This window comes from Mauremys mutica, chromosome 10 (genome assembly GCF_020497125.1).
Source record: "Mauremys mutica isolate MM-2020 ecotype Southern chromosome 10, ASM2049712v1, whole genome shotgun sequence".
In the NCBI taxonomy this organism is placed as follows: domain Eukaryota; kingdom Metazoa; phylum Chordata; order Testudines; family Geoemydidae; genus Mauremys; species Mauremys mutica.
In genome coordinates, this window is record NC_059081.1 from 16,563,547 (window position 1) to 16,585,479 (window position 21,933).

A 21,933-nucleotide genomic window follows, 5' to 3' on the forward strand; every position below is an offset into this window, starting at 1 on the left:
AAGTATGAGTTTGAGTACAGAACCACTCTGACCAAATATAAAACATGTAAAATTAACTTTGACACTCAGTAATATGTTGTGATGCCTCTGTATACTGCATGGATTTAAAAGAGAAAGTCCTTTGATAAAGAACCTCCTATGGTGTGTAGTAATAGGATTTACTGCATTTAGAATAATACAACATATTGTAGAAATACAGGTGTTAGTGAGGAATGAAACTAGATTTCATACCAACAAGAGATGTAATCAGAAACATGTTTGTTCTTGATCAGCCACTAATTAAGTAAATCTTTTTTAATAGCATACAAAATCTGACTCTGGCATAATGTTCTAAATTAATTTATTATGAGATTATTATATTAACTAAGGGAATGAGATAAAAACGGAAAGCCGCTATTTTAATATTACGCTAATCAGCATTTTTTGAAAAAAGTTCCTTTGATTTATTACTGCCTGTTGTACAAGATATTTTCCACTTTATGTTCCACTTACAAGTTTTCTGTCATATAAAGTTAACTTGGAGAAATGTAAGACAGTATGGGGAAAACAGTCTAAGCTTTCCAAAGATGCTGTCTCTGATCTTGTAAGATGTTCTGAAGGTTAAAAAACAAACCAACCCTGGGGACCATTGTGGCAAATGGGAGGAAGATATTTGCCTAGTACAGAACAGCCAAATTATGGACCCAGGGCTTCCATTTGGCTTCCCAATGTAAGATTTGTGACACCTTAAGAAGGGCTCACTTTCCTTCTGGGGCTGGAGCAGGACTGCAGAGCTGCAATTGCTGAAGAGGAGGCTCTACTGACTCTTGAACTAAGAGGTCTCTTGCAGCCCACTTACCAAGAGCAGAACAATTCTGCATGCTGATAAATGGCTGGGTTAATATTGCTATTGTGTTTATCCTTCTGAAGAAATGTATTTGCCATATAACTTCCGGTGTCCAGAGACGGGCTATGGTAGACTTCCAGGGGCATGTGCAGGAATTTAAATTTGATCCCTTCTGGTGGGGCACAGAAGCTCACTCTCCCACTTCCCACTTCCAGCCCCAGGAGTAGCTCGCTGCTCCCCCTCCCCACCCACCTCCCGGGGAGAGAGGACTCCCCTAGCTCCGGGGCTGCAGCTCTCTACCCGCCGTAGCCCCAGGGCTGGGGGAGTACTGTGTCTCTCTCTGATTACTGGGGAGGCCCAGGCCTCTGCTTGCCCATCCTTGCACATGCCCCTGTAGACTTCAAATTCCTCTGAACAAGGAGGTGGGAGTTCCTTGTATTGTGACTTCTGGAAAGAAAAAAATATTCCTATTTGAAGGGCTTACTTGTGGACCATGAGCCATTTCACCCTGTTAAGTAGATGGGAGTGTGTGTGGGATTAGGGACTGTGAAAACTCCAAGGCATGTGGAGGCTGAAGTGAAAAATTGGCGCATAGGTCCTTGCTTTTTATAATATTCCTTATTGGCTGGAGTAACCGGCTGATGCAGGAAAAGGACCCCATGTCTTTTAAAATGAAAGATCAGCCTTTTTAATTTTGAAAATAGGAATGATGGTTCTTCTTTCCAATACAAGTGATCAAAGAACCGCTAAAAGGTTTAAAATGGAGGAACCCAACAGTCTTTGAACTCCTCCTTGGAAAGTTAAGAGGTGTCTTAATTCCTGCCTAATCTATGTGTGGCACAATAGTGGGGGTGGGGGGAATTTAAAAAATCAGCAGGCAGAAGTAGAAAAGCACTCAGGAAAAGGGGACCAGGCATGAAATTCTAGTGTCAATAGTTGCCTGTTGATTAGAAGAGAGAGCGAGCCTTGAGCAAAAGAGCAGCTAATTGCATAAATAATATATTAATTTACCATCTATAATTGCATTATTTCTGTTGCGGTAATGCCTAAATCAGGACAAGGCCCCCATTGTGCTAGGAGCTGTACAAACACAATGGAGGCACAGTTCCCGCCTAAGAAACTTGATAATCAAAGAGAGAAAAGGAATACACACAAATGTGAGTTTTGGACAAAGGGGAGCAGCGTTCTTCAGATGTATCTCTAGTTTTTAAAAGCTTTTTATTAAGGCAAAGTTACAATTAAATGTGAGCATACTGCTTTGTTACATTACTTACTCAGCATCAGCTTAATGTTCAAAGAACCTGGCTAAAGAGTCTGGCTTGCTGACTGGTGAACTCTCCTCCTGAGTATGCTAGGTAGGGTGACCAAATTTCTAAATACCTATCCTTGGGCCAATAAACGATAGTACCTCACTCACCTTGTCTCTCTAAAACAACTTCTGTTGGTGAAAGAGCCAAGCTTTTGAGCTTACACAGAGCTCTTTTTCAGATCTCAGAAATGTACTCGGTGCATTCAATTCAAGGTGGAACAGATTGTTTAGCATAAGGAGCTAACATATAAGAGAACATTCAAGGTGAAGTGGGCAGTTAAACATCTCTGCAGTCTGAGGACAAAGGAGGGTTAGCAGGTTATAGATTGTAATGAGCCACAAATCCAGTGTCTTTATTAAGTCTGTCATTTTTAGTGTCTAACAAAGTTATGAATTTAAGCTCTCTTGCCCAATGCCTTCCAAAGCTGAGCCTGTTTCCTTTGAGCACAGGACTGAGAAGTTAGCTATTGAGTGATCATTTTGCAACAAGTATTCACCCACAGGAGATATGGTGTTTTTATGTTATCATTTATCCGTGTGAGTTCATTTGAAAACGTAGTGATTGTCTGGGTTTCACTCACATACTGGTTATTGGGGCATTTAGTGTACTGGATGAGGTACACTGCATGTTGTGATAGACATGTGGAAGACCTGTGAATCTTGAAAGATGTGTAGTTGGGGTATTGATCATTGTAGGAATGGTGCTATGTGTGCAGGTTTTGCATCTGTTATAGCAGGGTCTGGTGCGGCTCTCCTGGTCTGTGGGGAGCTTGCTCTGATGGTAAGGTTGGAGGTGGTTTGAAGGCCAGAAAGTTTTTTCTTTTTAGGATGTGGTCCCCCATAGAGTATTGGTTGTAATTGTTTAATGAGATCCCATTTGGGGTTCTAGTCTAGGGTAGTAGGTGACAAATAGGTGGAGGCAGCTTTAAGTGTGCTTAAGGTGGTGTGTATCGCGGACTTTTTTCTTGCAGCATATTCTGTGGTATCTGAGTGCCTGGCTGTAAATAACTGATTTGTTGGGATGTTTGGTGTGGTTATTGGATCTGTGAAGGCACGTGTGTGGTGATCCTGGGGTTGTCTGTAGAGTTTGATTGCTGAAGCTGACCATGGTGTCCAGGAAGCTCATGCTGGTGTGGGAGTGTTCTAGAGAGAGTTTCATGGATAGATGGTGGTTGAACTTGTGGTGCAAATCTATGATGGAGTTTTAGGTCATCTGTGCAGAGGATGAAAATAACAGCGATGTGTCGCAGGTGTAATATTGGTTTCATAGTGCATCCTTGTTGTGGAGCTTCTCTTGTGTACGTACTTGCTGTGAAAGCTTTTCCAATACAAGAACAGTATTTTACTATATCACAATTCCATAGGAGTCGTCATCACATTTTCCCAATAATGTGCAATACACACACTAGCTGCTAACAATAAAAAATAATTTGTTGTTCTGTTTAAAATGCAGATCCTTTACTGAAGCAATAAGAGGTCAGAGTTTCTCTAGGAAGCCAGAGTTTTGTCACAAGATGAATCTCTTTAATAATTTCCTCCCAAAGCCACCATATGTGGAAGTATAATTTCTTCCTGGACACAACCACGACATGTGGAAGTATGTTCCCCTTTCCCTGCAATCCCTCCAACAGAATGCCTATCTAGTAGCAAAAACATGATGCATCTTAACTGGAGTCAAATGCAATAATTGATTTAAAAATGGTATTTGAGCTACACAAATTGAAGATGTATATACGCTTTCCAATATGGAGACCCACTCACCCAGGTCAATTTCTTTGTCCAATTCCCTCTTCCATCTTTTTATATGTTTAATTTTAAGTTGCTGGTTATGTATGTTGTAGAACATACATCCATAACCAAAAAATTCAGCAAGCCATCCTATTAGGTTAGATATAAAGTGTGTTTCTTATGCTTGGCTAGGATTACTATTATGACAGTGATTTGGGTGAGAAGATGTGGTGGTCTTCCCCCTCTCTAATTTGCAGTATCTTGTGTACCAAGTCAAGGGGGAGGGGCTGCACCCAGCTATATGAGAAGACAAGTTTAGGAAAGTAGCAGCATTTACAGTGATTCAGAATGAAGAGATTCTGGAGAAGGTAGATGACCTCATTTAGATGTCAGAAGTCATGCATGACCTCACTGTGCTCCCGACTCCTCCCTCCACCCCCAAATCCTGCCTGACACTGGATTCCTGATTTTCCACTTAAGAATTGTAATATGTTAGCATAATTAGATCAGATGCACTATCATATAATTAGAGTCAATCCTGATCTTCTCTTGCTCATTAATATAATTTTGTTCTGAACATCACTGTCTGGTTCCTGTCTTTCTTAGCCTGGAATTAGTTACACTGTGTGCATGAGTGGAGAAACGTGGCAGATAGCGGGGGCTCTGGTTTAATTACTTTTCTCAAGTCTCCATTATCATCTCATTGCACTTAGTATTCATCAGAAAGGTGCTACAAAAGATAGAGAAAACTGCATGGTCCAACTCCACCTGGAATACTGTAGTTAGTTTTGGTCTCTACTCAAGGGTATAACTGAGAAGCAGAAGGCTAACAAATGTTTGAACCTGGTGAGACTTGCATAGAAAGGAATGAAATTGCTTCAGTTGTTTAGTTTGTAAAACAGTAAAAGGGATTTGACTGACTCTTTTAAAAACAAATTATGAAGGAAATTGTCAAATTGATCAGACTCTTTCCTTTAGATCCTAATCCGATGGTATGAGGTTGATACTCGATGGCAAGAGAAAATACTCATTTATGAGATGTATATTTGATCTGTAGATATTGCTGCACGCAGGCTAGCTGAGATATTTATAAGGGACCTAATACCTTATCTCATTGCCGAATGTACGTATTATGAAGAAGCAATAGACTTTAGAGCAAATGGTGTTTACTCTCTCTCTCTTCTCTCTTGTATTAGAAGGGAGTGTGCATCCATAATAAAGTCTCTTTAGGGTACTGTTCTTCCAAAGCATTGGCCTAATGGTCACACTTTTTGGTCTATGATCAAACTCCTATTAACATCAATGGGAACAGAGTTAGACCAGTGCCCATCCTTATTTGCATGATTCCTTAGGAAAGGCTTGAAAAAAGAGACATTCATTAGCACCACGTGGGCCACTTCTGTGGCAAGTTCAGTTCTGAAACATTGATTATGAGGAATACAGGATGTTAAGAGAGGGTAGACTCTGTTGGAGTTCAGATGTCGCCACTTTCTCAGTGACCTTGCCCAGGAAAGGGAAGCTGGAAACGGGAAGTGGTTAGCCAGATGGTTCTTGTTTTAAATATGCGTATGGTAGCTTGACTACTTTGAAGAAGACTTTCATCTGAGTTATCACAGGAGTCAGCACATCTTTACAGAAACACATCAGGTATGAAGGGCAGAGGACATTGTTACAGGTGGTGGGCAGCCAGTCTTCAGGCAGGATGACGTCCATTCCTGATTCTGGGGTATCTCTATATGTCTCAGCAAGCCCCACTCTGATTTTGTTGAATTCCTCAGGAAATAATGAAGACACATCTGTCTGTGTGTAAGCGGACACTGTTCGTGATTGCCAATAAAGTCTACAGCTGCTGTGTGCAAGCAGGTAATGTTACCATGCTATTCCTGGTTAAATATACATTAAGGATTATGGGATTACATTTTCAAAAACACCAAAATCCCACTTTCAAAAATGATTTAGGCACTTTGGAGCCTAAGTGATTTTGAAAATTTTACTCACTGAATACTGTGGTAACATTAATTAGGTAAAAATGTAATTGAAGTGAAAATCAAGGGTATGGCACAAGGGTATTCAAACCTCATGCTTCAGTACATCACTTGCAGCAGTTGCACAGGAAATTTAATTCCATGTATACCTGCATGTCATGCATATATCTCGTAAACTAGCTAGGTGTGTTAAAAGGTCTCTTCACCTTCTTCTAAAGCACTAGGTATTGGCCAGTGCCAGAAGAAGAAAATTGGATCAATGGTCTGTTTTTAATGAGACAGTTTGGGTATTCTGTATCTCTTCTATCTTCCCCTACACAAACACACTTTTAAAAGTAATCCTTTTCAAGGAGGTTTGAGGGTGGATTTGAGTCTGTATTCTCCTGTAATTTTCTGGGTTCATTACTTTAACTAACAAACTCAATTAGAGGTCACTGAAATGAAGATGCTACCCTTCTTTCTGGAAGGAGGCAACTGTGACGTGAAATATTTCACTTTCTTTATCTTGACTGATTGATTATGATTAATTATGGTATTTCCAAGCAAGCACTCTTTCTTCTGAAAACTCCCAGACGGGTTATAAACTTTTGGATCTTAAAAATGAGTCCTGGATGAAAAATCTGAAACATCCGGCTTTGTAATTTTTTTCACGCTTTTTTGACCACATTGTTTCCCTTCCCCTCAAAACGACTAATCTAACAGAAGAATATCCACTCTCTTCAGGCCAAAGTCCTAAGGAAGCTGGCTCAGCATGAAGTAACGTCTCCAGGAGAACTTGGGTACATTGTGGAATCCAAAATACCCAAACCCCTCACTTCTATGCAGCTCTATAACTCCTTCTGTCAGAGGTGGAGAATTCTTGCTACTGTATATTCTCTGGACAAGTACCCTTTCCATATGGGGCTGCACGTCTGGTGAGTTATTGTAGCTATCTGGCTGCAAGAATTCACAGGAACTCTTCCAGCTGACCCAATTCTAGACTGTACAACATTTCTAGACTCTACAGAGGAGAAGAACTCAATAGAGATGAGTCGAATTTACCCATCTCTATTGAATCTTTCCTTCCCTTCCCTTCCCTTCAGGTTCGCAGTGGATGAAAAGCAATGTTTGGGCTGCGTGAACCCTCTTTTAAATTTTTTCTGCAGTTGACTGACTTGGTTAACTAGGTGGGGAGGAGCCCATTCCTGCATTAAGGTGTTGGGAAGGATGAGTCTCTTCTGCATGAGCCTAACTGCTGAGGTATATTGGACTTCATCTCCTATCAAGAGACAGCCACAGAATGCCCTGGTTCCTTTCTCACTAGAGGGGTTATTAATCCGTCTGTCTCACTTCAAACATATTATCACTCTAAATGTGGGCACCACACAATGGGAGCAGGAGGAGCAGGCACGTGATTTTTGTGTTTGCAATATTAATGTCTGAAAACAAGACAGAGTTCATTTCTCCCTTAACTTGCTGCTATAGTATTGTATGGCTTCTCATAAACTTTGCAATAAGGAGATCTCTTAGCAACTGTGTGTGAATTACTTCTTCCTTGAGCTAAATAGTTTTGAATTTTGCACTTGGTATTTAATCTCATTTTCACTGAATCTCAAAGCACTTTACATACATTACTGAATTAACCCTCATAGTATTCCTTGTTGTTGATATTTTGAATGACTTTCCTAAAGTCACAGTGGGTCAGTGACGGAGCTGGGACTAGAACTAAGGTCAGACTTCTAGTCAGGGCCAGCTCCAGGCACCAGCGAATGAAGCAGGTGCTTGGGGCGGCACGTCTGGGTCTTCGGCAGCAAGTCCCTCAGTCCCTCTTGGACTGAAGGACCCGCCGCCAAATTGCTGCCAAGGAATGAAGCGGTGTGGCTTTTTTTTTTTCCCTTCGCTGCTTGGAGTGGCAAAAAAGCCTGCCGGGCCTGCTTCTAGTCCCACAGATAAGCAACCAAATTAGCCACTTTTTTCCACCAAATTTGTGAATGGCATATTGAATTTCTGTTCCTTTTGCCTCTTCGTTTGGACATTGTTGCATCTGTGCACTTTGATGCAAGATTTAAATGGCTGCACACCCATTTTTTAATGGAGCTTGCTCTGGTTTCTCTTCGCACTGAGTCTGTTGTACATAAACTCCACTTGCCTCTTTGAAAATCAGCTGGCAGTCATATTTTTTGCAATAATTTCATTTTCAACTTGTTAGCTACAGAGCAATAGGTTTTCTTCATCTGATGGTTTTGAATGCAAAAGCCATCTTAGGAGCCTGATAATATCTCTCCAGTTTGGAAGAGCTTTGCTGATTCCCACTATGACAATTGGTTCTGTATAAAATATAGCTCAGGCTTGTTTTTCTAGCAGAGCTCTTCAGTATCGCTCATATCTACTGATCTAATATTTCGCCTCCCTGGATTTATATTTGGTTGTTAACTGTTCAATGAATTCCACAGCTGGCTTGTGCTAGATGAGACTCCTGGTATAGGTGTCTAAAGCTGCAATGGCTAATTTTGTAATTTTTTGAAAAAACTAAATTCCAAATTGTGTTTGCTGGTTGCAACATTGAATTTAAATGAGAGTTATATGGAAAATGCATTTTTCAGTGGCTCTCTAACACATAAAGAAAACAAGTCTTCATTCTTTGTAAAAGGAAATCAAAGGCAACCATTCCAGAGAAATTGTTTTGAAGGGAGAAACATTAATAAAAGATGAGATTTTTCTTCCTTTTTCTACCCCTCCTCCCCCCAAGTTTGTTTACAATCCGGCATTTAAACTACTTTTAAATGAAGACATTTTTATTTTTGGGGGGAGTGATATGTACATTATAAAAGCCTATATTATTTGACAGCTGTGATAATAAAATAAATCTGAAATGAGACCACTGTGAAAAATGTAATTAATAAATTTTAGACCATTCTTGTTTCATATTAGCTGAATATGGAAGTGCAGTGTTGTTTTTTTAAAAAGTAGTCTTGAATTAAAATTTGATTAGTACATATTATCAGCCTTTTTTATACTGATTGGGAGTGGACGTCTCTGAAAACTGATGAGATTTATAGCTTTTCAGCTCTAAGCTAAGTAGTATGTGAACCTCAAAAGAACTGTCAATCCCTGGCTCAAATGAGATTCATGTCAGTATTATACGTCATTACTATCTAATAATGACCTCACCGCACAGTAAGTGGTGTGGGGATCATTCTCTGGCTTGTAGGAAAAGGTGTGTGGCTCTTTTAAGGGCTAGAGAGCCAGAGGGATTTGCTGTGGCAGGTTCAGATCAAGTGAGCATGGAGATGGCATAGGGAAGGGATACAGTGATCAGATAAAATGGATTGGGAAAGCATTTAAAGGAGGTATTTTTTAAAGAAGCAGAAATGGGAGGGTTGGGGCTTCTATGACTTGTATGCCTGTAAGCCAACCCCTCATTTTTTTTACAGCCTCCCCCTTAACTCTCTCATTGGAAAGTGGGGGAGAGGGGATGGTGAATCTCAGCATCAGGTTAGCTGGGAACCAAGCTGGGTAAAGGGGCAGGGCTGACAGCAGCTCCCCCAACCCTGCCGTGGTATATGTAAATGATTAGGGAATTACTTGCAATGTAAACTTTTATCTGCCTATTCCTCCAACACCGTCAGGTTCCCTTCATTTAGCCCTGTGACCTCAATCCCGTTCCTGTTATATCTTTAGTTGTCCCCTGCAATCATTTGGAATCCCGAACCTGTGGATCCTCCCCTTAGGCTGGGGGGAGGTCCTTTAGCAGTGGGTGGGCTTCTGTCCACCCACTTCCTGGATCCCAACAGGACTCTGACACCTAGGAATAAAGCGGCGGCCTCATTAAACCACATCGTGTCTCCCATCCTTCGTCCGGCAGAGCCAGACAATGACTGTTTACTAGCCTATGTGAAGTGAGACAGATGTACATCCAGTATCAGACTGGACAAACATACACATTAAATGCCCCATTAATTCTCACCCTTCCTAACAATTTTGCTGAGACTGCCAAGGGTGAAATGGTCATGGAGAATGAACTATCATCCCTTCCAGAGAGGTGTTGAGGTAGGTTGGCATAGCATTGTGGGAAGGCTGAACTGCTGCATGTTGTGTGGAAAACAGGACATCAGTCCAGGGCTACTAGCCTGATTCTAGATTGTGAAAGAGAATTATGTAGTTGTGGCACGCTGTACCTCAAAGCAGCACCCTGGAACCCCCATATTCACCCCGTCATAGAATTATGATATATTTCATACAAAGCATGCCATGTAAGATACCATATGAAAGATCATGATCTGCTGAAACCCATTATTCTGTACAAATACATATATCATTAATGTGTATGAAGTTTATGAGATTTTGCTGTATGGTTGTTAGTGAAATATGTTGTAAGTTTGAGATTCTCTACTGCTAGTTCCCCAGTGACGACAAAGGTGGAGGTCCACTCCCAGGAGGGTGTCAAGTGACCATTAATCAGCAAGGGAGTTGTAAACAAGGGATTTACAATGCTGTAAGAGGGCTGCATAAGCATCATACAATGGGGAATTGCTCAACTCTGTGACTCAACAAAGCCCACCAGGATGTGTCTGGGCTAGTATTTTCCAAGCACATGGACTGAGGGCGTAAAGTAAGGGGCACTGGCACAGGGCCGCCCAGAGGATTCCGGGGGCCCGGGGCCCTTCCGTTCCGGGACCCGCTGCCGAAGTGCCCCGAAGACCCGCGGCGGCCCCCCCCCGGCCGCCGAATTACCGCCGAAGCCAGACCCGCCACCGAAGTGCAGCCTGGTCTTCGGCGGTAATTCGGCGAAGGGGGGCCCCCGCCGCGGGTCTTCGGGGCACTTCGGTGGCGGGTCCCGGAAGGGAAGGGCCCCGGGCCCCCGGAATCCTCTGGGCGGCCCTGTGCCAGGGCCCCTTACTTTACGCCCTCAGTCCATGTGCTTGGAAAATACTAGCCCAGACACATCCTGGTGGGCTTTGTTGAGTCACAGAGTTGAGCAATTCCCCATTGTATGATGCTTATGCAGCCCTCTTACTTAAAATCTATATTCCTATAGTTAATAAATCTGTTTTATATTTTACCTAAAACAGTGTGTTTTGGTTGATGTGCTTGGGAAATCTCAGCTCAGGCTGCTGTGTCTCCTCTCCAAATCGTAGGAGCAGGGGATGGGTGATGAACTTACACTGGTCAGGCTTCTGACTAGGGCAAGACAGTATAGTCTGGGGGTGCAAAGCTAGGGACTTGGGAGGTTTGCTGGTGCCTTTCTCTGTGTGATTCATGAGTAGGGTGACCAGACAGCAAGTGTGACAGATCGGGACGGGGGTGGGGGGGTAATAGGAGCCTATATAAGAAAAAGACCCAAAAATCGGGACTGTCCCTATAAAATCGGGACATCTGGTCACCCTATTCATGAGTGGCTCAGGGATCATTCATGCAATCTAGCTTTGTGTGAGGCTCCACATGCTGTTGTACTAAGTGATAACAGCACCTGGAAGGTGGCTGCTACTTGTCACTAGCAAAATATTGTGAGAGACAGCCCAGGCTGGAGAGTTAAAGGGGTACAGCTGTACCCTAGTTCCAGGTTGCAACCCCGGGATCCCATCTCAGTAGTGAAAATAAAACATCAAGGATTAAGCAGTCATTTTTTTCCCCCTCAAGACCCCGTAGTTATGGCCTGGCTCACAAAGTATTTGTGCATCCGTCAGCTGGGAAAAAAATCAGTAGATGTGTGCATGATTAAAATGAATATGGTCCAATGATGAGAATCATGAATAAGTTTGCAGTCAGTGGTAGTGAACCTAAGACTTCAAAGTAGAATCACTTGTACTAGATAGATATGTAAAGATCTATGGTAGCTTAACAGGAAAAAGTGAAGAGGAGTACTTTTTAAAAAAAAAACTTTTAGAAGGAATTATATAGGAGACATTTGGGGAAATTTTTCAAAGGCCAAATGAGAGTTAACTGCCAACTTGTGCCTTTGAAAATATTCCTCATAGTTATTTCTAAAAGTTAGGCATTTAAAAATGTTAAATTATAAGCACTTCTCTCCACTGGTGAGATATGAATGGGACTTACATTATATAATATATGTAGTTCTTCTTTTAGAAGCTGACCACCACTTGTTTGTTGAAAAAAGGCTGCTCTTATTGAATAATTATACTTTTACCGTGCATCTTTCTTGTGTAAGCCACAGGTAGAAGAAATTGCAACATACAGTATCCAAGGGATTCTAAACAAAGTTTTATGCAGTGCTTACATGGCAAATTAATGGAATTTTGTAGCAGCACTTTCAAGCGAGTAAGGGAGAAACTCTGCGTGCAGTACAGCAGACAAGGGAGAACAATCAGCTTTTTCAATGAGGGAGGCGAGAACTGCACTCTGTTACCCTGTGTCATTGGTTTAATCCAAACTTGGCAAACCTCGATCACCATATTGCTACAAATGACCACCCGGGAGCAGAAGAGAAGGTGGCCTCATCTGTGTGTGTGTGAGGCCAATAGTTCAAGCTCTTGCAGTCCTTCTGTGGTCAGAACTAGAGGTGCATTGGCAGTGTGATGTGGAGAATCTTGTACATAGGCCTGGTGCTCATTGGTGCCATTTATCTCTCTCACCAACACTGCCACCGAAATCACCCAGGATCCCTTTTTTTTACAGGGGTAAACATAAATCCAAGTTTGCCAGTAATTCCACACTAGACATACCGCAGCTTTGAAAGAGGAACTGCCGGAAGCACTAAATGTCTAATTTATAAGCAGACTGCACTAACTCCATTAACATCTGTGATTTACTTAAGACAGTAGGTAGCTTCTCCGACAGAGAAAAAGGCAAGTTGTTATAGAGCAGTGTAATCGGGTATTTAGTTATTAAAACTTTGCAACTGAGTCTCCCATTTCCTGTGCTCAGTGACAGAACAGGTAGGCGCACCTGACAGATTTGTAAAACATAACACCTCTTGCTTTCTGTACTCCTGACCATGCAAGAAGGCTTCGATTCACCTATAAACTGTTAGAGCTCTTAAGATTGACATCACAGGTGAATTTAATTATAGGAGATTGCCTAAAATGCTTGATAACACATCAGTTGCACAGCAAGGCACACAGCTACGTTCTGTGTGTGTAATTCATCTCTCACAAGCATGCACAATGCGCACACACCCTATTTAGCTGTTATATTTAACAATAAGCTCTCTGGAGCAAGAACCCTGCCTAAAGCTCTTGAACCTAGCCCACTGGGTCCATGATCCTGATTCAGCTGCTGCTATGGTTCTACCACAATATAATTACTGCACTCCTTGACTGGGACTGTGATCCCTTTGCTGAGGCCATATTTATTTTGCTTTGAACATCAAACACTGAAATGTCAAATGGCTACATTCTATTGCTACATACATGAGAGAAATCCTAATTCATGATTAGCTCAAGACAGTCGTATGGGACACCAGCCTACAAAGTGCTAAATGTACTCAACTCCCAGAAGTTAACGGTGCTCAGGACTTCACAGGAGGCTGGCTCACATGTGCTTGATCCCACCAACAATAATAATTGTTTACCCAAGAATTAACCATGTGGCCTGAAAAAATGTTAACCAATTAGACTGCATATGAAAATAACTGATTGACTTCAGTTCTGCTCTGAACGGCTGTGTAAAAAAGGGCAGCCCCGTGTGTATTCAGACATGCCTGCCTGCATTAGTGCCAAAATATGCTTTTGCTACCTTTTTAAAGTCCTATTAGCCCTGCAGAGCTGGATTCTATTCGCCCTTGTGTGTAATCAGCAGACTTGTTTGTTCCATTCCAATTATAACGTTACAAGTGTGCAAACCCACCGATGGCAATGGTGACAAATAACTCCGCTGTGGAGAGGGGAGGATCTGGCTTGCGGAATCTTTTGTTTACTGGAGATGGTGCACTGTTAGCAGCCAGCCTAACCTGATTTTCAGTTCCCATGTTGAGTTTGCAGAGCTGGCTGGTGTGAATGGGGCACATTTTGATATGGAAATCATTAGCACCGTCACCTCACCCCTACAACGTCACTTTCACAGTCAGTGCCCAGATTATACTAGTTTCTGCCTCTTTTAGAACATTAGGGTTATTTTGTTGTTGATGCCGTTTTAACGGGAAAAAGTGCTTATGAAACTTGGGGCTTGGAAGAGATTTGCCTATAAACTTGATGAGCTCATTCAAACTGTATGTGTAGAGCCCTGCCCAGACACAGAATTTATATCTACGGATGTGAATATCCATGGATATAAAGTGGATCTCTGCAGGGCTCTAGCAACAAGCGAGACCAGCAGGGCCACAGCCAGCAACCAGGCCAGGAACGGCAGTGGCGAAAGCATCAGCATGTCTGGCCGCCACTTGCAGGAGCCAGCGCTCAGCCCGGGCAGCTCCTCCAGTGTGGCTGTACCACCTGCAGCCCTGCCCACTGGGGTGGGCAGCAGGCTCACCAGCAGCTGTCTCTGGTCACACTAGTATGTGCAAGTGGCTCGCATGCTCCCGGACAGGAGATGGTCACTCGCTCCTTGTTGCTAGAGCCTGCAAATCCGCGGCTATCCATTTTATGTTCGCAGATATAAATTTTGTATCCACGCAGGACTCTATGTATGTAGCAATGCATATATTTACATGTTTCAGTGAACATAAAAATATATTATCCTTTGAACTAAGTATTGACACAGACAAGGCAGAGCTCAATATATTATCTCTTGGATTAGCAAGCTTTTATTTTCACCTCAACAGACATCAATATCTGCTTATTATTATATATGATGGTGTTTGTCCTTCTGCAAAGAAAGCTTACATGTGGGGGAGGAAATGGGAGAGATGATCTGTATGCTTCCCCATGCTTTGATTTCACTAGATACTGTATACCTGGAGTGTAATCCTACATTCAACAAAACTCTTATTGATGTCTATGATACTTTCTGTACTAAGTAGTTCAGGGTTGGGCAATTGATTATTGGGGAAATATAAAGTTAATTACCACTAGCAGAAAGGGCCGTAGTATCCATCTTTTTCATTGTGCAGACTACAGTTGCCTTATGATTTGTGGTAAGAGGTGTGTGTTTGACAGTACACTGAAACTTAGACACAGAGCTGACTACAGAATGCAAATTCGATTCTCTGATCAGACTGTGTCTCATGACCATGGAATGGTTACTCTTCATGTTTGCCCACTTGTCAGAACCCTGATGTTGTTGCCTCTCTTTTAAGGCTATGGCTACACTTGCACTTCAAAGCGCTGCCGCGGCAGCGCTTTGAAGCGCTAAGTGTAGTCAAAGCGCCAGCGCTGGGAGAGAGCTCTCCCAGCGCTGTCCGTACTCCACCTCCCTGTGGGGAATAACGGACAGCGCTGGGAGCCGCGCTCCCAGCGCTGGGGCTTTGACCACACTGGCGCTTTGCAGCGCCGCAATTTGCAGCGCTGGAGAGGATGTGTTTTCACACCCTGCTGCAGCGCTGCAAATTTGCAAGTGTAGCCAAGTGTAGTCTCCTGCCTGCCTCCTCCAGTTGCCCACACGTGCATGCTTGCTCTCTGTCTTTCTCTGACTTATTCTGATTCCTATCCTTGCCTGGAATTACAGTGTTTCTATGGCAATGGTCCTAAACACTGCAGCTCACCATTGTGATAAGAGTTCTTTTTCCTCAGGCAGAATCTGGCAGTTCCTACACTGTTTCTGTTTCCTCAATGTCTCCATGTGGTGTCACAAAGTGGTGGACATTCCACTACTTAAAGAGGAGCATTAATCAGCCATGAACATGGTGCACTGATTTGAGACAATTAGTCTGTCTCCTAAGGACGAGAGACTGCAATTTCCCCTCCCTGAAGGATGGGGAAAGAATATGCAAAATTAGCATTTAGGGTAGCATAGAGCTAGGTAATTGCATTTAATCACTGCCCCACCCTGTATCTCAGGGAAAGATGTTCTTACCATTCACAATGCAACTTGCATGGAAGCAAAATTTTGCTGTGGAACATCTCAGCATTGGTTTTTGCTGTGCCTAGACTTAACCATGAAGCTTGCATCATCATGCATGTTTGTCACCCCTCCCTTATTTACTTACAGACAGAAAGACACACACACACACACACACACACACACACACACACACACACACACACACACACACACACACACACACACACACACACACACACACACCATTTCTAGCTACGTTCCTTCTAAAGAAAAAGTTAATTGGGAGGGGAACATTGCCACTTGGTGAACTTGTGAGCAAAGGACCATTCTTTAGGATACTCAGATGATGCTTCTTTCCCTAAAGCATGACTGGAGCAAGGGAACTGGTATTCTGCTCAGTGGAGCATGATGGGCTGGATCTAAAGAGATATTGGCATTGTTGGCCAGCTAGGTTTGCCACAACTAATAGCTGTGTTTGTGGTACACTCCTAGTAGCTTTTAAAGAAAAGCCTGCAACTTCTGACTTTTTGCTTAAACCCAGGTCTTGGAAAATGTATTAGACACTTGCTAGCCAGAAGACTAAACCTCTACATCTACAGTCCAGAAGGGTCCAGAGAAAGGTAGTAACAGGCAATGCAGCCATCCATTCTACCACTTCTGCTGACAAAGGAAGAGTGTTGGAATTTTGACTAGCATGATGTCTTTGGATTCTGCTTGGGGCTGCCATCTTTTTGTATGAGTCTCTGGTTAGTTAAGTGTTGTCTGTAGTTGAAGCACCACGCCCTATAGCTACTGCTTCTTCTCCAATGTCTCCTGGGTCCCACAAGGGAAAAAGGGTCTCCCTCAACATTATAACATTATCCCTCCCTTAGTTTCCTGCCTTCCGCAAGGTGGGGACTGTGCTATTCTACCCTTCTTCCAGCCTCCTTTGGGAGGAGATGGTATCCTTCCCATAAATTGCTGCATTGTCTGCCTATTCTGATGCTTGTAGCTTTTCCAAGCAGAGACATCCTTGTTAATTTCACTTCTCCAGACAAGACTCTGAATAACAGCCATGAAAATTATCATCGTCTAATTATTTTCACTCCATTGGTTGCTTTGAAAGTAATGGGCAGCAGAGGAGACCCAGGAGCTACCTGCACTTTCTGGGAGACAGCACTACATTAACCTTCCAAACATTGATCACCTTGGCAATCATACGGGCAAGAAAGCAATATTTTGTTTTTCTTAATGAAACCTTAAACTCTGAAAAAACGGATGGCTTAGATTGCCATATTTGCAGTGGAAAACAAATAGATTTTCAAGCCCATATTAAATCCATTTAAAAACAAAAACTGAAGGTGGCATTGTATTAAGTTCCTGCTAGGTATGTGGTTTTAAAAATGTGAGATTTTTTTTTTCACAAGGGTTAACTGTGAAAGGTTTCACGACCAGTTAGCATTAACTTGGGCAGTTAACTTGACTCCACTACCAAAAGAGTAGGACCAGTGCGGACAAAAGTGGCAAAGATATATTCTAATGGCAAACTCGAAGTGTGATCTACAAGACTGTGGGCCCATGGCAGCGATTTTAACATTTGTAAGATACAAGTTTTACTGAATATTTTCCTCTTGTAGGATCTGATATAGCCAGCTTGACAAAAGATGATTTAAATCTGCTGGGTTGTCGGGAGCATCTGCATCTCAGTACAGAGTAGGGCACTAATGTCACATTATACCCTGAATTGGAGTATAAAACCAGGCCTAGTATGAAAATATAAAATATAGAAAGCTAAAAATGTCCTAACGAACCAAGTGCATTTCTGCCTGCACTTGACTCGTAACTCAACTAACCATATGCTTGTAGTCTACTGACAATTGCCATTTAAATGTCAGTTTACAAGCAGATGTTGAGAACCCTCTTTTGTACCATTAATTTAATCACAGAAAAATAAAGTTTAGTATTTAACCCCGCTGCTGCCAACTGTGAGTCAGCCTAGGAGCAGATTCCTATGCAACATTAATCATCAGGGCAAATAGGATAATTGGAATGGACAAGGAGAATGTACGTGATGTGACAATGACCATGGAAGTGGTTAATAGAATATGGCATCGAAATAAAAATATGCATTGGAGCATCCTAGTGACTGTTCTTTATAATTTCATTAGATGACTCCAGGTTCTGTGGATTGGCTGGCAGTGCCTAGTTGTAGTGTGGCAATAACATACTTTGACAACAAAGAAAAGGGGGAAAGAGCCATCAGGCACGTTCTGGTCTGTTCAACACTGGAACAAGCAAAACCTGCAGAAAATCACTGTCTGCTCCCCCAGACTTTGGCTCCTGCTAGCTGGAATGTATTTAAAATCACCCAGTAAAGATAGTAATGAATTTAATTTAGCATTCTATAGCTCAGGGGAATGTTTTGAGTCATAAAAAGTATAGTTAAGAGAAATGACTGCCAAACTCATTCTATTCAGTGCCAATGATGCATATTTATGTCATTAGCTCTTAGGCATTAGGTTTGCTTTACTACAAAGACCATCCGTTATCACTTATGAAGATTAGATATTGTAGCTTCCCGAAAGAAGCTTTAATACTAACAATTATTTTAATTTAAACTTGCAACCATTTGTCAAGATTCGTACAATGAAATGCACAATTTTTTAAAAAGGAGGGTTACATTTTAAAACTAAATTACTAGCAGAACGGGCCACTTCTGGTTGGGACAAAATGTTGTGTAGTTTGTGTAATGTTTAAATTTATTTGCTTTTCATCCAAGGATCTCAAAGCACTTGAGTTGCATGAGTTTTGTTAAGTTAGCTGAAATAACTGAGTCCAATGTTAAATGAATTATAAGTGCAGACAGTTACTCTTACTTAAAAGCTGGCATGTATTCACTAGTATGTGTTTAACCAGCTACTGCAAGGCCCCCAAGCCTCTGATTGCATGGCTTAATGCACTTTTGAAGATTAAACCATGCATAATGATTCTAATGTTGTTGGAAATTTCAAGCATCAAGTGCTACAGTTTGTTGGGCATCTGCATTACTTTGTTTTTAACAAGACTCAGAGGATAAATCTGCATCCTGAGCTAATGCCTTTTGTCATTTTAGTACAATAATCTAAAGGAAAAATAAAACTTTTGGGGGAGGTCGCAGATCAAGTGAAACATGTAAGGTTATAATATGCAGCAGGTGACTGATCTGTGTGGGTAGAAGTCATAGGGAAAAGATGTATCAATTCTGGTATAAAATAGTTTGTTTTACATGTGAGTTCATTTCACTGATCTTCACTGACGTGCATACACAAATGTGTAAATGCATTCTGCACGTTACATATCAAATACTATCCCCTCCTTCACCCCGAGCTTGTATACAAGTTCAGACTGATTGCAGCAGTAACTCAGTCAAAATATTTAATACATTATATTAAGGCCTGAATGAGAATGTAAAGCTTTTCCTTGGAGGTATGCAGTAACTCTAAGTGTATCTGAACCAAATGTAAAGAGCTAGAATAAAACATGATTTTTTTGTCAGCATGTTTATTCGCGTGGTGCTTCTCTGTTAAGACAATGACCTTTTTTTTTCCAAGTGTAAAAATGAATAATTACTTGTCCTTCTAAAAATGACAAAGTTTACAGAGAAATTCCTCCCTTCCCCCAAAAAAGACTAACCTCCGTGGCACCGCAGAAGGGCAACGAACAGCTCATTTTTCACTTGCTGTACACGTGCCCAAATAGTCAATTCCCCCAGAACAGACATGTCTGAAGAATATAGGGAGGAATCTTACACACTTGGCAGTTTAGACTCAAAATAAAGGTCAATGTCAAAGAATGCAAGATAAAAATTTGAAGACTCAGGGCATTTAGTTAGAGCTTTAAAAATGGAACTAAAACCCTGGTTTCAAAAGATTAGATCTTCACAGTAGAATCTCCTTCCTTGGTCTTTATATAATCTAGCAGGATAAAATAACTTGAAATTAAAAAAAAAAAAAGATCAAAACCACAAATTGATTTACTCTACAGTAAACAAGCTTTTGTAGTGTGATAAGAATTTGGTTGCAGATACTATGGTGATGAGGGTCACAGAAGTACCTAGATTGTAGAGTGCAAAAATCACCCAATAACCTACCTTTGCTATTCTATAAAGGGTGCTAATTAAGTAAATGATCCATCAGAAAAGTTCTTACCCAGGATGTTTGTTTTGCTTCTCTCTGCCAAGCCTCTTTGATATTTATAGTGCTGGCAGCAAAGAAAAACATTGAAGTCTGGAACTCTGCACAAAGCTCATGTTCTAGCAAAGAAATGCAACATCTGTAGTGAAACAAAAATGTGAGGTGAGGGACATGCAGTACAAAAATGTTACAGGACATCTACAGAGAGAATGATGATGGAGGGGTAGGGTACTGAGACAGTAGAGAACAGAATGAAAGGTGATGTGCAGAGAAGCAAAAGATGAGGCCACACGGTCTCCTCTGGTCACTTACCTGATCAAGCAAGTTCCTACTTCTCCTTTTCCCAGCCTCTATAAATACAGTAATATTGATGTCTGAGATACCATCCCTCCACCCCCAATCCTTCATGGCAGCAGTGTCATCTAAAATTAAATTTCATTAAAATGTTCCGGGGCAAAAAATTCTCAGAAGAGGGTTTTCAATTGATCAGTGTGGGTCAATGAGAGAAGAAATTTGTGGCAGTCCTTTTACAAGAGAAGGGAAACTGGTCTCCCATTAAGAAAATGAATCTCTTTTTATTAAAGAATCTGGAAAAAATAAAATTAAAATGTGAAAACTGCAGTTCTTAGAACATTGAATACACACACTGCTTGTTTTTGAGTCCTGGCACTTTCTAAGTGGTGAAAACCTCGTATCTTTTCCTGTACATTCATAATTTTGACTCCAGTAAAATACTGGTTTTCAAGCCAACAAATGTTATCTAATGCACTATTTTAGAATTCCATGTCTCCCTGAAGTGATCTCATCCTTTCCATTCAATTATTCTCTTTTGCTTTCTCTGTTTTAGAATTAACAAGAGGTGGAGTGTAGCTCTGAAGCCAAATTTACTGAAAGGCTTCTCAACAGAAACAAGCATTCTGCTGATCCAAGTTGGATTTCAGAACTATAAAGTTAAAGGCAGAAAAAATCTGGTGAAATGTGCTGCCTTGCACTACAGAGCTCTACAGGACTATTCTAACTGTAGGGGAGGCAGACTCTGCTGCTACCATTAAGTGTTTTATACAAGGCACCTTTGATGAAAAGGGAAAAACATAGTGGAAACTGTAAAGTTTTCAATTTTTAGTACATTTTCTTGGAGTATTTATATTTGAATTTGTTTTATCTTCAGATGAGAAGTTAGGATTTCCAGCATTTGTTTCCATATTAGCTAGAGGTTAGTAGTTTCAAAACTCAGACTGCATTCCCTTCTCTGCCTCAATATCCTTGTGCTACCACTGTGTGAAAAGTACTCTGATAGATTTGTTCAAATGCTACTGTCACAAGAGAGACTGCATTATTGCTGTTTCTTTGTTGAAAGCTTCTCCATAAAGACAGAACCTTTAGATGTCTACTTAGGTAAGGTTTCTCTTTTTTTAAAATGTAGATAATGTACAGTGACACATTATATATAAATATAGAATGATCAGATGCCACATTTTTGGAACACATTCTGTTTTATCTCAAACTGCTTACATTTCCGTCTTTCCTGTGCCATTTACATTCATGAATTTAATTCCTAACATATATCTTCTTAATTACCCTAAAAAGATCCATACATACTTTACTTAAAAATATCTTCTGTAAGAGGAAAGTTACCAAAAATAATGCCTAATATACTATTATGCATAATTTTTTTTTTTGGTAAAATACAAACAGTCTGATCTCTTCTGGGTATTGCCTGCACTACTATGGCTATATTTTCTTTTAAAGGGAAGAAAAGGGAAAACACAAATGTAGGAACAAAAAAAATCCAATTCTTTCCAAAGATACAAATATCAGTGAAAGAACACCTGAAAATTAACAAGTGCCAACAAGTAGAAATAAATACAATCTTATACGATCTTTATCCAATCATATACTGCAATGACCTTGAACTTGTTAAAATAGTTGATACTGGCAGAAAAAGCTGTCAAGCAAAACACTGAAAAATCGGTACCATTTCCTACCCAGTAAGTGCAAAACTGAGAGACTAAATACTTTGATTTGTTTCACATGTTCTCTCTCTCCCTTTGCTCACAG

At 41.2% G+C, this 21,933-nt stretch overlaps 1 protein-coding gene across 1 annotated transcript in view; it reads left to right on the forward strand.

Moving 5' to 3' along the window:
- Nucleotides 1-21,933, forward strand: part of GPR39 (G protein-coupled receptor 39) — a 126,744-nt gene that overhangs the window by 102,941 nt on the left and 1,870 nt on the right. The gene's annotated exons all lie outside the window — the stretch shown is intronic.